Source organism: Leptidea sinapis, chromosome 47 (genome assembly GCF_905404315.1).
Source record: "Leptidea sinapis chromosome 47, ilLepSina1.1, whole genome shotgun sequence".
NCBI classification, from domain to species: domain Eukaryota; kingdom Metazoa; phylum Arthropoda; class Insecta; order Lepidoptera; family Pieridae; genus Leptidea; species Leptidea sinapis.
The window spans coordinates 7,592,670-7,609,449 of NC_066311.1; positions in this window are offsets into that span (position 1 = coordinate 7,592,670).

The following is a 16,780-nucleotide window of genomic DNA, read 5'->3' on the forward strand; positions in this document are numbered from 1 at the left end:
GTACCCATGTCGTATCGTCCCGGAAACACCGCACAAGGAAGTTCATTCCACAGCTTTGTAGTACGTGGAAGAAAGCTCCTTGAAAACCGCGCTGTGGAGGACCGCCACACATCCAGATGGTGGGGATGATATCCTAAGATATTTTTAAGGAAGATACCGATTACCTGATAGTTTATAAATACGAAAAATGGCGGAACAGCAGATGTGTCCTGTGAACTATAGGAGTTGCGCTTCATCTTTATCAGTCATAATCAGCAGACATTATTTTTGTACATTAGCAGATTCATTACTAAGGTATCTGATGTATTTGTTAAGTTGATCACTTGGTTCCTGTAAGAAATTTTTAAAGAGTTCAAATATGTGTATGGGTATGTTTTAAGGTAACTCTATTATTTTAGTAATAATTATTAAGTATTTATATAAAATTATATTTATATTGTATTTACCAAAGTCACTGACATAGCCCAAATTATTGCGAAACTGAAGTGGCAGTGGGCAGGGCACATAGCTCGACGGACAGATGGCCGTTGGGGCAGTAAGGTCCTCGAATAGCTAGTTTACTTTTCTAAATGGCCAGCAACACTCCTGTGATTCGTCTGGTGTTGCAGGAGATGATTATTTAACATAATATGGTGAGCCGTCAAATGTAATTTGGATAAAGTGTATGTAATGTACGCGGTAAACTATCTTTTCAATTTTCACTTAAGATTACATTAGAGTAAGAGCCCTTTCACACTATGCCCGATCAGTGTCCGATCCGTACCCGTGAAAATACAGGTCTAGAAATCTCGGACCGAATTCGAAACGCACTAGTCCGATTTCTGAATCAATTCCAACCATTTATTAATGGCAGGGTACTTTGCACAGGAAGCCGGCTAGATTATGGGTACCACAAACAACAAACAGTAATGTTTAAACATTACTGTGTGTAATTACTGGGCAAATGAGACTTATTAACATCTTATATCTTAAGGTTTCGAGCGGAATTGTATTGCCGCTCAGAATTTATGAGTTTTTCAATAATCCTCTGGCACTGCATTGTAATAGGTGGGGCGCATCAATTACCATCAGCTGAACGTGCTGCTCGTCTCGTCCTTTATTTTTATAAAATTAGCAATTCAGGGGCTACTTTTTGGTATACGGCATTTTACGCGAATCCACAGCAGAGCATTCACGTCGTTGATCGTGAATCCTTTCAATCGGCGTCAACTTCTGGCAATGCTATTGTACGTACGAAGATGCAGAAGAAGTAAAGAATTCTGGGTGTAAAAGGGTTTTGGTGGAGCGACGCTTAAGAGGAGCGTTTTACAATCACCACGCACGTCTGAATGCGAGTGTCCACTTTCGATTTTATTTTACATCACATAAAAGATAATATTTTGCGACAAGACTTAAAATTTAGACAATGTATACTGCCAGAAAAAATACTTGCAGTCACTTAAAGGTAAGTAAAACTCAGTTCTTGGTCAGACATTATTTATTACTATTTACTTATAAGTACTTATAAAGGTAGATCAACACTACACAGCCCTGTAATTCGGATTCGGATTAGACGCAGCGCGCGAGCGTTCATACAAATATAGAGCTATATTGAAACTGAGGCGAATAACGCGCGGGACGCGGGATGGAAGTCACTCGCGCCGATTGTGTCAGCTAACTGGTATGCACGTGTTCAAATTGACGCGAGTAGTCGCTCAAGTTGAAGCGAAACAAGAGCGGGACGCCCGGCGGGATAATAGTCTCACAATGCATGATGTTTCTCCACTGAAGAACCAAAAATGACACGCGCGAAATCACGTCAGTTTGAGAGGCTAAGCAAGTGAGCGAATTGCTCTTATTTGCGTTATTCGCCTCAGTTTGAACAGAGCTTAATACTATGGATACTTCGGTCTGTCAATAACCTTCTCCGGAATGGGGATTAATCTAGTGATCTAGTGCGTAAACTACCATACAAAAAGTTTTACGACTACTTCGGACCGTGTTTTCACGGATACGGATCGGACTCTGATCGGACGTAGTGCGAAACCGCCCTAACTGCTCACGTCATTAGGCACTCGTGGGATTTTTAGACATTTCATACGTTCGACCACATATTGATGTCGATTTTAACTAGAACACGCGAAATCTCGCAGAGTCACAAATCAATGTCAAAACCCGTAATAATTACGCAACCGCTACATCAAATTTCAAATGCAAATTGCTTTATCGTTTTTTTATTTATTAATTAACAGATTCTGTATGACCTTCCAATGAGACTTTTTATAAGAAACTTAGATAACTTTTTTATTCACTTTTTTATTATGTTGATATAGAATAAGCCTTACTTAAGTTTTTTAATGTATGTTAGTTTTACTTAGATTAGGCATATTATAGTAATTTTTAAGATAAGTTTTTTCATATTATTTGTTATTATATTTTGTAAATGTTCACGTGTATTTGTAGTGTTTGTTCCAAATAAAGATATACTTACTTACTTACAATAATACTGGACAATTTTAAAAGTTACAAGAAGGTATAATATACGTAATTAACCTGAACATTGTAAGTAAGTAACCAGCCTTGCGAAATTTTAAGAAAAAAGTGATTCACTCGATTGTATAAAACGTGCAGTCATTGATAGATGGCTGATATAATCTTGTAAAACGCGGAGATAGCCGAAATCCACTACGTTTTAAGCAACTATTCGCTTTCAAACTTAGCCAGATTACACTTGGATGCCAATCGCCATACTGTACTGTAAACTCATGACAAATCACTGCACGTTTTATACTAAACTAAATTTAAATTTTAGCTTTGGCAGTCCCGCCCCTTATAATGTAGTATTTACATCCTCTTTGTAAGTAATAAGTTAGCAACTGTAAAGCTTTGCACCCGTATTTAAGTCAATAGTTTACCATCAAAATATTTGAGATATAAAATAGTACTTGTACCATGCATATATTAAAGCTATTAAACTTGGCTTCCATTTTTTATATAGGTCCTACTTTAGGAATGATAATATTATCTCTCATAATTATATATACTAATATTATAAAGAGGAAAGATTTGATTGTTTGTATTGGATAGGCTCCGCAACTACTGAACCGATTTGAATAATTCTTTCACTGTTGGGAAGCTACATTATCCCCGGTTGATATAGGGTACATTACATTTTCAAAAAAATTTGGGATCCCTACTAAAAGTCCAATAATGTATCCCAAGATGTAAAAATATGTAAGCGAACGACATCACGGGTTATCAGCTAGTATTTATATAAAACTAACTTCAATACTCCTACGTTTGTCCTCCTACTATGTTAATTAAATTAGAAAGTCTACACAGACAGACTTACCTACTAAAAATATTATATATATGTCTAATATGCATTATAATAATATAATAATAAATAATACAAGATGGTTATAATCTTCTTAACTACAGCAATTTTCAGTAAAGAGTTGTTACTCTTGGAAAATTTGTTCCAACAACTCTATCTGTTGGACTTAGATAATTTATACGTCTAGATAGAGTCTAAACTCCACATTTTGGTTTTCAAGGATCTTTCTTCCACGTACTACAAAGCTGTGGAATGAGCTTCCTTGTGCGGTGTTTCCGGGATGATACAACATGGGTCCGTCAAAAAAAGAGCGTACATCTTCCTTAAAGTGTTGCAAGAGAATATGGGCAGAGGTGATCATTTAACACCAAGTGACCCGTACGCTCGTTTGTCCTCCTTTTCCATAAAAAAAGGGACGAACTTTAGTTTCCCCTGACCAAAGAATTAAAATGGAATTGTTTTTGATAAAAATAACAATAATATTATTTATTAGGTATTCAACTTATTTATACACGTAAGAGACAGTCAATCGAGCGCCTTTTTGAAGGTATCCATATCGTATCGTCCTGAAATATATCCAAATTCAAATATTTATATTTAAAATAGAATGTGATATCACTTATTGAAAGTAAAAAATACCCATTTCAATAAGAATGCCTCAGACCTGAGAAGAACGGGCGCAACAAACTCAGCGGACTTTTTTTCATAAAAAAATATAGTTACAAAAGAATATCGTACCTGTAAACCTATTATTTAATAGCCTGATGGCGGTCGATCCATTCCCACTTCGCCGTAGGCACCATTAAGAAAGTCATTTATGTTATAGTAACCTTTACCACACAGAATGTTTTTAACAATTATTTTGAATATCGTAATACTTCTGTTTTTAATATTTTCTGGGATCCTGTTGTAAAAACATAAACATCGCCCTACAAAGCCTTACTAACTCGACTTAGCCGAGTAGTAGGCATTATAAGTTTATGTTCCTGGTGTTAACATTATGATTATGACAATTTCTAGCAAATTGACTTATGTGCCTATGCATTATAAATTATCAAACATATTATCACTTTCCCTGATAAACTTAGTAGAATTATCGCCAGTTCCACAATTAACTATTCGTCATACGCAGCTTAAATTGAAAAATCAATTCTTGCCAATCCTCAAGCTGTCAGAAGCAGCGATATGAGGTCTCAATACAAAAACTCCAATTAAAAGTTCAAAAATCATTTAAATTTTCCTCGTGTATTTCAACTCTAATCGAGATGTCCAATTTTGCGTTTAGTTAGACATTGCTTTTAAAGTTCCAGTAGAATAAAGTTCTGTATACGACCTAAAGACAACTCTAAATGCAACATTATAGAATTGAGATTGAAACAACGCCACCGCTCCATGTGAAAGAAACATTAGTTTGAGTCAGAAATGTGTCTAAGTTATCATTTTTTACTTTTACAGTATGTCTCTACTAAACAAATATTTGTTTTTATTTCAAATTACTTATATATGACTTAATAATTAATAACACTATTTATACAGGTGGCCAAGAAGTTGACGTCCAAAGCTAAAATTTGAAAGCCTTTTTTCACCTTATCGTGGTTTAGAACTTTTTTCTAATTTTTTGAACACTTTTAGTTAATTTTAATGTTGATAATTATTAACTACAGTTGCAATAACCACATAAAAAACTATGAATAGTTTAGAGAATGCGGAACTAGTTTATAATTGAGTCGTAAGTTCAAGATAACTGCTCCAGCTAAATTCATGAAAATGTTCAAGGTATCAAAAATAAATAATATTGGGAGCCTATGGCTTCTAACTATTTTTAAAACTTCCCAGAATATTGGCCAATAAAATGAGCCAAATTCAAATTTTACGTCAACTTCTCGGCCACCTAGTATAAGAAATTATAAAATAAAACTTAAATAATCTAATAAAATTAATTAATTACAAATATTAAAAATCATTAAGAACGCTGTCGGCAGGTTATCATTATTTATGTTAATACAAAAAAGTTAAACATGTGTTGAACACACAAATAAAATTTGAAAACAAAATTTATGAACGATGTGGGACTCGAATCCGAGACGTCTTGCGTTCCGTGCAAGCGCTCTAGAAGTGACGGTTATCACTTTAAAAAAATATCAAACTATGAAAATAACTAAAGTAAACTAGGAGTGCCATGTCTGCATCATGTTATTGTTTTATTGTTTTAACCACGTATGCTGCAGGTACCTACTGAGTCTTTTTTTTATGAAAATAAGAGACGAGACGAGCAGGACGTATAGCTGATGGTAATGGATACGCCCTGCCCATGACAATGCAGTGCCGTCAGGATTCTTGAAAAACCCCAAAAATTCTGAGTGGCAATACAACTACGCTCGTCACCTTGAGACATAAGATGTTAGGTCTCATTTGCCCAGTAATTTCACTACCTACGGCGCCCTTCAGACCGAACATAGTAATGCTAACACATTACTGCTTCACGGCAGAAATAGGCACCGTTGTGGTACCCATAGTCTAGCCGGCATCCCGTGCAAAGGAGCCTTCCACTGGTATATAGCTGGTATATCCGTTAGCCAATCCTTTAATCCCGATTATTGTAATTTGTAATCAAGAGACATTAAGAATATTTTCTAAATTTTAGCTTTCCTCCTCGCAATAAGCTTTATATTATAAAACTTATGGCTTTACAAATAAAATTGGCATAAAGTTATACCTGACAATAAACCAAGAATTTACAAAATATTTATATGACGACCCATGTAGCCGAATAGTTAGTGACCCTGAATACTAAGCTAGAGGTCCCGGGTACGAATCCCGGCAGGTGCAATCATTTATATGATGAATATGGATGTTTGTTTCCGAGTCATGGATGTTTATATGTATTTATGTATGTTTAAGTATTGTATTAAATATCCTAGTTTGGGGCAATATAATTTGTGTTAAAGTAGGTTAATATTATTTACTAGCTGACTCAGCAAACGTTGTTTCGTTTTAATAAATTTATTTTTAGTGTTCGACGGTTTTTTCTCCGACGTATTTTACAAATACCTTTAATTAAATTCATTTTATACCCAAAAAATTTAAATTATTTTGTATTTTTTGGGGGCATATATACTCACAAATGTTTGGCTTTCTATTGGTAACAGAATTTTCAAAATCGGTTCAGTAGATCTAGAGATAAAGGCCGGCAATGCTCTTGTGATTCCTCTGATGTTGCAAGAGAATGTGGGTGGTGATCACTTACAGGTCACCAGTTGGCCCGTACGCTTTTAGTCCTCCTTTTCCATAAAAAAATCCCTCTAGAAAATTGTGAGAATTATTTAAAATTAAAGAGAGTAAAATCTTTTTTCGTAAATTTTTCAATGACTTTATATTATTCTGCTATTCGGGACGGAAGCAAATCTAACAAATTAAAAATCATGAAAATCAGTCCAGCCGTTCTCCAGGTATAAGTGTTCGAACAACTATAGTTTGTAAGGATAGATAGGTACGGATGTATGTATATGATGCAAAAGTTATAGGTAGGTACTGCTATATCGTCCTAAATTATGTTAAACGATGTATTTCAGTCAGCATAAACATGTAGATTTTGCGTATATAACGCGGTAATGTAAAAGCTGTTTACACAAACTATGCGATATTAATCCTTCTCATTTTGTAAAAACATATTATAAAATCGTTCAGAAATACGTTTTTGTTTCATTATTAACTTTGAATACATATTTCCCATGGCTTTAGACTACATCAATCCAAAATACTGTGTCGGATCAGCTAGTGTAGTATAAAAAGTGCTAAATTATCTATCTACAGACACCCAGCTCGGTATTGAATGAACACTTTAATAAGCCTAATAACACAGTGTGTTAAAGATATAGTAATAAGCTCATAGAGTGTTTAAAGCTGGATTAATTAACTGCAGCTTAACTAGCCGCAGAAAGCGGAAATGAGTTAAGACTTAAGGTCTCTGCCCACTACACCGTATCATACAATGATCGTTCTAGGAGCGTATAAGGCAGGAAAAGTAACGCGATACGCTCTACTATGCCCACTGAACGGATTGGCACGCGACGTCGTTTGTCGGTGATGGAACGGTGTAGTGGGAACAGTGTCGTACTTTCCAATACAATTAATATTTATTTGCCTGATACGCTTACCTTTACGGCCTACGCTGATCATTGTACTGCTGTATTCGGAGCCAATAGAAATGCAAATCGGAAACAACAGATACGGGCTTGGCAGACACTTGATTACTGTGACGAGATACCGGCGTTAATATCATAACAATGCCAGTCAAAACATCGAAGCAAGTTTCGGATATGGATTTGAGATGAGATAAGATGAGAGTAAATGTTGAACTCGATGTTTTAGTAGTCTTCCTATAGTTAGTTTCGATTGCATTTATTTGTTAGGAAATCTGAATGACTACTATAAGGCTAGGCTCCCATAATTAGAGATTTTACAACTAAATGAAATATCCTAGTAAAGAGAAATTTAAATATATATATTTTCAATCTTTTATTTTTTATGAAAATAACAGACGAGACGAGCAGGACGTTCAGCTGATAGTAATTGATACGCCCTGCCCATTACAATGCAGTGCCGCTAAATCTAAGTAAATAATTCAAATGTTGATATTTTCAGACAATCAAAGTACTATAATATATTAAAAAACAAAATTTTAATCACACTAGTAGTTGGGAACAACCACGCCTAGATTCTAGGGAAATTATAGGAGGAAATTAACGTCAACGATTTTACGAGAACTGCACTGCTTGTATCAGTGCCTACGCTAGCGACCGGATACTAGATTACTGACAGGTTGTTTCGAAATGATATTATGGAAAATTGATTGATTTATAACTTGTAAATATTGTAAAAATAATTTACTTAGTGATATATATTTATTATTAAATTGTGCGGTGTTATAATATTTTCATTGGTTGTATCTTAGATCATTCATACGTCTAGATAGATTTTATTCAAATTCAAATTCAAATATTGTTATTCAAAATAGGATGTGATATCACTTATTGAAAGTCAAAAAACTACCACCCATTCCAAAATGAATGCTTCAGACCTGAGAAGAATGGGCGCAACAAACTCAGCGGGCTTTTTCTTTCCATCGAATAAATATGTTTACAAAGTAATATTGTACAATTAAACTTATTATTTAATAGCCTGAGGGCGGTCGCTCCATTCCCAATCTGTGGTATCATTAAGAAAGTAATTTATGTTATAGTAACCTTTACCACACAAACGTTTTTTAACAATTCTTTTGAATAAAAGACTATGACATCTTTTTAGTTTTAATATGAATCTCATAAGGGGGCGGTATATATGTCTCAGAATACAGAACAAACTCTGTATTCTGTGGCGGGCATATAAAAAGCTACTTCTTTAGAAGGTGTAAGTAGGGTAAGTTAAGTGAAAGGAGTAAATAATATTCGTAGCCTCTGTACTATTCCTTTTTATTCTGTACCGCAACAGCAAACTTGATTTTGCCTCTGCCGAATCTCTCTTGAATTAATTTTGAGGCATATAATTTAGAAAAAAGGCATAGAGGAGGGTACGGGCACCATGTCAGGTGATCAGATCAGAGTAAAGGTAATAACATAATTGACTTTCTTAATGATACCACAGATTGGGAACGGAGTGACCGCCCTCAGGCTTTTAAATAATAAGTTTAATTGTACAATATTACTTTTTAAACATATTTTATCGATGAAAAAAAAAGCCCGCTCAGTTTGTTGCGCCCGTGCTTCTCAGGTCTGAGGCATTCATTTTGGAATGAGTGGTAGTTTTTGACTTTCAATAAGTGATGTCACATCCTATTTTGAATAAAAATATTCGAATTTGAATTTGATCGCCGCCGCACATATTATGTACCCGTAATATTATAATGTCACTAAAACCAGGCCGTTAAATTGTAACCCCCTTATTCATAATAGTCTGCTAACTTAGAGCATTGCTAATTCTCACTCTGTCTTCTTCTATTGACCTAAGTCAGAATGAGAAAAATCACTACTTAGCAGCTGTTTAAAGTTAGCGGACCATTATGAAAAAGGGGTTAAGAAATGGAGTCAATTGACAATCTACCGTTAAATTATACAATCACGGCTTTGGCAATATACCTAGGACATATGTACCAGGACATACGAGGGGCGGTCAAAAAGTTCGCGGAATGGCGGGGTTGGCGGGGGTGAGGTCGCTCCTCCAGGTAGCCGCTACTTGAGTAACTCATAATTACTATATATGCCAATTTCTAGCCTAATTGGGTCATTAGCTTTCGAGTTACAAACGAGTGAACAAGTAAATCGGGAACAAACTAGCCTAGAAAATTGAACATCGCGCCGTCGTAAAGTTCCTCACCAAACAAGGAAAAACGCCTCAAACTATTTTGCAAGAGATGTTAGCTGTTTACGGAGACTCTGCTCCTGGTAAAACCATGATTTACAAATGGCACGGCCTTTTCAAGCAAGGAAGGGAGTCAATTGAAGATGATCCTCGACCTGGACGGCCCATTGAGGCCACTACGCCGGAAATCATTGAAAAAGTTGAAAAACTTGTATTGGAAGACGGAAGGTTGAAGAAGAAACAACTTGCAGCATCAGTTGGAGTATCAGAAACCACAATTTTAAATATTCTTCATCAACATCTTGGCATGAGTAAAGTGTGTTCAAGGTGGGTCCCGAGAATGCTCACGCCGCTGCAAAAACGTGAGCGCGTCAACTGTTCCCGCGAGTATTTGGACCGCTGTGGAGAAGTTAGGGAAGAAATTATGGCCCGAATTGTAACCGGTGATGAAACTTGGGTTCACCACTATGAGCCTGAGTCAAAGCAGGAGTCGATGCAGTGGCACAAAAAAGGCACACCACCCCCAAAAAAATTTAGAGACGATGATGAAGTCAAGTCGGCGATTTCGGCGTATTTTGACGCCCAAGACAAAACCTATTTTTTCGACGGTATTAATAAGTTATATGCCAGATCCCAAAAATGTATTCGTGTTAAGGGGGAATATATTGAAAAGGAAAAATAACATAATGTATCATTTCATCTTTTTTCCCAGTCATTCCGCGAACTTTTTGACCTCCCCTCGTATATACCAACTGTGACAAAAGGAAGGCTTCGAGTAGATCGTTAGTTCCAAACGAACAATTCCAATTTTTTAACAAAGCGAGACAGTCTGGCGTTTATTTATTGTGTGTATCAGTGGTTAGTTTGAAATAAATTGAATAACTATACAATCTGATTTTATTTTAATACTCTTGATTTTATTAAAATATTATTATCTAAGATATAAAATTCTCATGTCGCAGTGTTTGTAGTTAAACTCCTTCGAAACAGCTTGAGCGATTCTCATGAAATTTTGAGTGCATATTGGATAGGTCTGAGAATCGGACAACATCTATTTTTCATCCCCCTAAATGTTAAGGGTGGTCCACTACAATTTTTTTTTTTTTTTTTTAAATTTGTTTGATTATGAGTCAGCATTAAAAAATACATACAATTTCAAATTTTCACCCATCTACGATCAACAGTTACTTTTGTATGTTGGATGTTTTCGTAGGTTACGTTTAAAATCCTGTGGACTATTAGAAAATATATCTAAGTTTTCTATTTATCTCATTGTATTACCTAAGCAGTCGTGGTAGTGGTGAAAACGACCCTATATTTGTTCTATAGCGTGGTATATCAAAAATACATGATTTTTTATTATGATGATGATGGTTTACTAGGCATATTATGAGGGATGTATAATTTCACAGTTTCTAATAATTTTGGACAATAAATAATACCGTTTATTAATTTATACAAGAAATCTAAACCAAAATTATTTCGTCGGTTATAGAGAACGAGAGATTCAATTTAAAAAATCTACTTCTTATGGCCAAAACACATGGTTGGATTTGGTACGCCGACTATCGGTCGGTCCGGTGGGAGTGGATGCACGCCTCGCAACAATCGGTCTGCCGTTGTTCTTGGTACGGTCCGGTCGGTAATTATGATAATTTTGTGCGATGAACAATGCGACATACCATCGAATATGGTCCGGTACTGGAGGTCTACTCGCAAAATCGACAACGATATATTCGGAACGATACGATAATACCCCGAACATATTGCACCTACCCTACTAACAAATGTTCAAATTCCTTATCGTTTATCGTTACCATAGACTAATATTTTCAGTTTTTTACGATGTTAGTGTGAATGAAATATGTTCAAATCTAAACATTATCTGTGCTATGTCGACGTTAAGTGTCAAAAGTCAAAACAATAAACATAGTTTAGGCGCTAAGGACCATGCCAGACTCTGCACCACCAATTTGGGATCATTTACACATAATATAAATGTTAAAAAAATATGTAATGAATATAATATAACCATTTAAAATTGAATAAATAATACAAAACTTGTGGATAATAAAATGTAAAAGAAAATGAACTCAACCCTTCTCGTCGACTTCCAATTTCTCAGGCGGCCATTTGCATTATTTCTACGCATAAACGATCAACAAAATGACTTAAATGACTTAGTAGTAAAAAATCCTGTTGAATAGTAAATCACATATAATTATTTCAATAATATTTATTAAGCATGTATATTGTATGGCAAATATATCTATGCAACTTGAAACTATAATAGCATTGACAGCCTAGAAGGTGTCATTGAGATTATCGTAAAAGTGACGTTTGATTATTTGTGAAATTCGAATATTCGCCTCTGACATTTTCAACTAAGAGTAGGGTTAGGACTGATAATATCGAATACCTAATGTTTCATTCGTTCAATCATCGTTTCGACATTGATTACGATGTAACTAAGAGTAGGATTCGACACGACTAATGCCACGATTTAGCGAATATCGATTTTAGCAGTTGGCTCCCTGAACCGCGTCCGATGGTTCGGCTGTACCAAATCCGATCATGTGTTTATAGCTTTACAAAAACATACAATATTTATATTTCTTTGTCATAGCAAAACTAAGATGTTATTTGATCTCAATAAGTATATTTATAGAATATATATTAAAAATTATTTAGCTTCGCACTTGACCACTTTTTTTAGTACTAACATATTATTTTAAAACTAAATTCTAATTAAATCTATTCCACAGAACGATGAAAATATTAACAGCATCATGTGTTCAACTCATTGAACAGTAAGAACTTTATTATTATAAATGATTACTAATTATTATGTAATGTAAAGTATAAATAGGATAAATACACAGACTTATATTAATTATAATACTTAAAAATATTTTATTTGAACGAAATAGTTATATTTAAATGTTCAAATAAATAGATGTCAACGAACCAACTTTAAACATAGGCCACTCGTGTAAATATTTTGTATAAGTAAGCAACCTTTTCAATTAACACTGTTGCACACCGACAGCACACTATTACAATAATATTTGTTTAAGTGATGAACCAACGTGTAAATAAATGAATTGGAATCAAGAACTGAGTCCAGTATCACTCCCCCTTCCAAGAAAAACAAGAAGTACCTAGCATCCGCTAGAAGAGCTAGTGCAACTGGAAGCCACGAGAAGTCCCTAGCACCCGCTACAAAATATCTTGCTGTTTTGACGAACGTATTAGCTTAAATTAAAAGTTGTGACTAACCCCCTTATTCATAATAGTCTGCTAACTTAAATCATCGCTAATTCTCACTCTGTCTTCTTCTATAGACCTAAGTCAGAATGAGAAAAACACTCCTTAGCGGCTGTTTTAAGTTAGCGGACCATTATGAATAAGGGGGATAGTATTTAGGTGTGAAATGTGATTTTCTTATCATAATTTTTATTATAAGACGCTTTGTGACACCCTTTCACTGCACAGAAAGTCATTTTTCAATTAAATTTCGCGCACTGATTGTCCTGGAAGTTGGCAGAATGCGGGAAACGTATGTGGTCATAAACGACCACATTGAAACTGCTTCATTTCGCTTGGGCCTACTCACGTTCTAAGCGTTATTATTCTAAGTATTACAGCAGACTGCAATAGATTATGACATCAAAATGTCTATAGGCGGTTGCCTTATCACTTACGTACACGTGCTCATTTGCCACTTCCTAAAAAAGTTTTTAGTCGGGTATATATTATGTCGGATTCGAATCCCGGTAGGTGCAAGCGTTTAGCTAAGTTGGGGCAAGATAATCTGTGTAATAAGTGTGTAAATATTATTATTATATATCTGAGAACGAGATATAATTATGGGCCCTGCCTAAATACTAAGATGTATTTTACTCTTCTCGAAAAAACAACTTGCTCATTTGTCCAATTATAAAAAAAAAGTTCTACACTTTTTTTCTGGACACTGATCGAAAATTCGTAAGACAGTTCTGAAATTATGGATGTAAGTTGATTTTTCTGAGAGATAAACTTTGTAATGTAATATAATAATTGTAATAGTTCTGAAGTATTAAACTTTTTATGTAATATAAATTGTCATTTTTGTGTACGATAGTGCAATAAATGAATAATATTGTATTGAACCACATCAATGCTATTCTTTTATGCTGATAAATAAAGGAATTCTTGCGAAATTATTCCCAAACCATTCCAAAATTAAAATTGCATAACGTTAATCAATGACGTATGTATAGAACGTCATTGACGTTAATGTTCAAGTTTTACTTCTGCTGGCACTACCGGAGTGCACCAGTTTTTTTTTTTTAATTAAGTATGTAAGAATCCAGTCAGTCAATAGTTATTGTAAGAGACAAGGTTAGGTTCATGCCAGCATATAGGTAATATAGGTACAACAAATACAGCGTTCACATTGAGTTGGCGGCACAAAGTTGTCGTTAATTATAAGTTTGACTACGATGTGTTCCTTGTAATAATTAGCGTGCGGTGCAAAATTAGAAGTTATAATTAAATCACCATTCTCACTACAGCCATTGTTGACGAATCTAAAGTTTAATATAATTATGTCACCAAACTAAGTAGGTATTAATTTGGTGAACTAAAGCTGGGTTGAATCATATTAGCTGTTTTAGTTATGGTTTAAGTCAAATTTAACGTTAAGGCGCGGACTGACTAGGATTGTAAACGCTACAATCAATGCTTATATATTTGTGTTGATCATGTGGCTAAGCTGCAAATGGGCATTTATTTTACTGTTTTTTTTTTGTTTATTTAAAATTTACACACTAAATTGAAAAATTGTTCGGTTTAAGTTTAAGAAAAGTACTAATTCTATTGAATTCTTTAAAAAAAGAATGTTGTTATAGATAAAATTTCGGAGATTTTTGACTCCAAAGTTTATTTTTGGGAAGCAACTTCCAAATTTTTTATTGGATATTTCAAATTACATATAAATATTCTAATCGGTTCAAAATTTTCCTTAAGTCCTTCTTTGTGCACTGTATTTTTCCGTCGGAATATTTTCAATGCGATATGTTGTAATCGACTCTCTAAGAAACCAATTTTTTGGATATTGAAGTATGACCGCGCATAGTTTCGTCTTAGAAGTAAATATAGCAAACTCTGTTTTGATAATTTTTAAACCATATACGCTTTTTAGCAATGCTTCTGAATTTCATAACTCATTAATTCTATAGTATATTTTCTTGGATTATGTTGTAAAAGCTTGTATATACATCGCCTTACAAAGGACTTACCTACTGGCTCGGTGTAGGAATCCTACAAGGAGTGATTAGCGCGTGGCGAGGAAATAGCGATGTTAGAAGATTTAATAATAGAATATTTTAATAATTATATAATAAACAATAATAATTTTGATTCATTGTGAAATAAACGAAATTTGAAACGACAGATGGCCGTTGGGGCAGTAAAGTCTTCGAATGGCGACCACGTACCGGAAGACGCAGTTTCGGTAGGCTCCCCACAAGAAGGACTGACGATCTAGTCAAGATCGCCGGAATACGTTGGATGAGGGCAGCGCAGGACCGATCGTCGTGGAAATCTTTGGGGGAGGCCTTTGTCCAGCCGTGGACGTCTTCCGGCTGATAATGATGATGATGAAACGAAATTTGACAGTGATTTGCTATTTACTTGCGCAAAATATTCTGACATTCGTTTATAATATTATCTTTTTCTTGAAAATATTTTTAGTACCCTACTGATAAACTAGTAGAACGAACTTGCTGGAGCACCGTAAGCGATGGTTTGCTGAAATTGAGAGAGGTCGGGTTTCTTTACATGACGAATTTCGTGAAGGGTGGCCTTCAACTTCAACTGCCGTCACCAATAATAACGTGGCTACTGCTAAGCGGCTAATTGAAGTAAACCCGCGGATTACCTATGAGACAATTCGAGTACTATTGGGGTTTGGTATGAGCCAAATTCAGAAAATTTTACACGAAGAATTGAAATTTCGGAAACTTTGTTGTCGTTGGATCCCTCATGACCAGAAGCGGGCTCGCGTTGAATGGTTGAAATTGGCTCACAGATGCTAATGAAGTACGAACATGGACATTCTAATGCTGTTTATGACATTGACACAGGAGACGAAACGTGGATTTATTGTTCTGTACCCGAAAAAATCAGCAATATTGTGAATGTGTGTTTGAAAATGATAACAGGCCAACAAAAGTGAGGCAGGCGAGAAACATTCGTAAAAAAATGATCCCATTTTTTTTCTCAGTTACGGTTCCCATCTCCACAATTCGACTTGAAGATCAAAAGAGTGTTAATGCCGAGTGGTATTCTACCATTTGTTTACCCAGGGTGTTAAAAAAAGTTCACGAAAGACGACCAAAAAGCCGCGTTCTCCTACATCAGGACAATTCTTCACACATGGCCTCTTGACTAAAAATGCCTTAGTTTTGTTGAACTAAGTAATTTTTAGCTTCCGAAAAAGTAGAATTCGTCAGCCATCTTGATAGTCATAGACCCGACCTAGCACCCTGTAATTTCTATATTTTCCCCAAAATGAAAGATTTGATGAGAGGTCTCACTTTTACCAATTCCGAAGAGGCAGTGGTAGCGTTTAATCAGCACGTAGAAATCATGCCTTCAGATCTGTGGTTCTCATGTTTTAAAAATGGTTCGATGGCATGAAAAAATTATTTTAAAATGTAAAGGAGAGTATTTTGAAAAGCAATAAACATACTGTTTTGTTATAACACGTTGTTTTATTAAGTTACGCAAAACTTTTAGTGTTACCTTCATATATTATACTGCATCGCCTACACACTGTTGCTTTACTTGCCGATTTAGTAGAATTATTTATTTAATTATGGATAATTTCTATGAAATTTAATATGAATGTGGTGTGAATGTGAGATGTATGTATGATGGTTTATAGTTATTTATGCAACTGCTGTGTAAAAAGAGTATTAAAACACGAATGTGGGTTTATCACGCGAAGCCGAGTGTTTTAATACTTACCTAATTGTCAACAGTTGCATACAAGACTTTATCTACACCCATAATATATATCCATAATATCTATAAAAGATTCTGAAACAGTTACTTACAGCT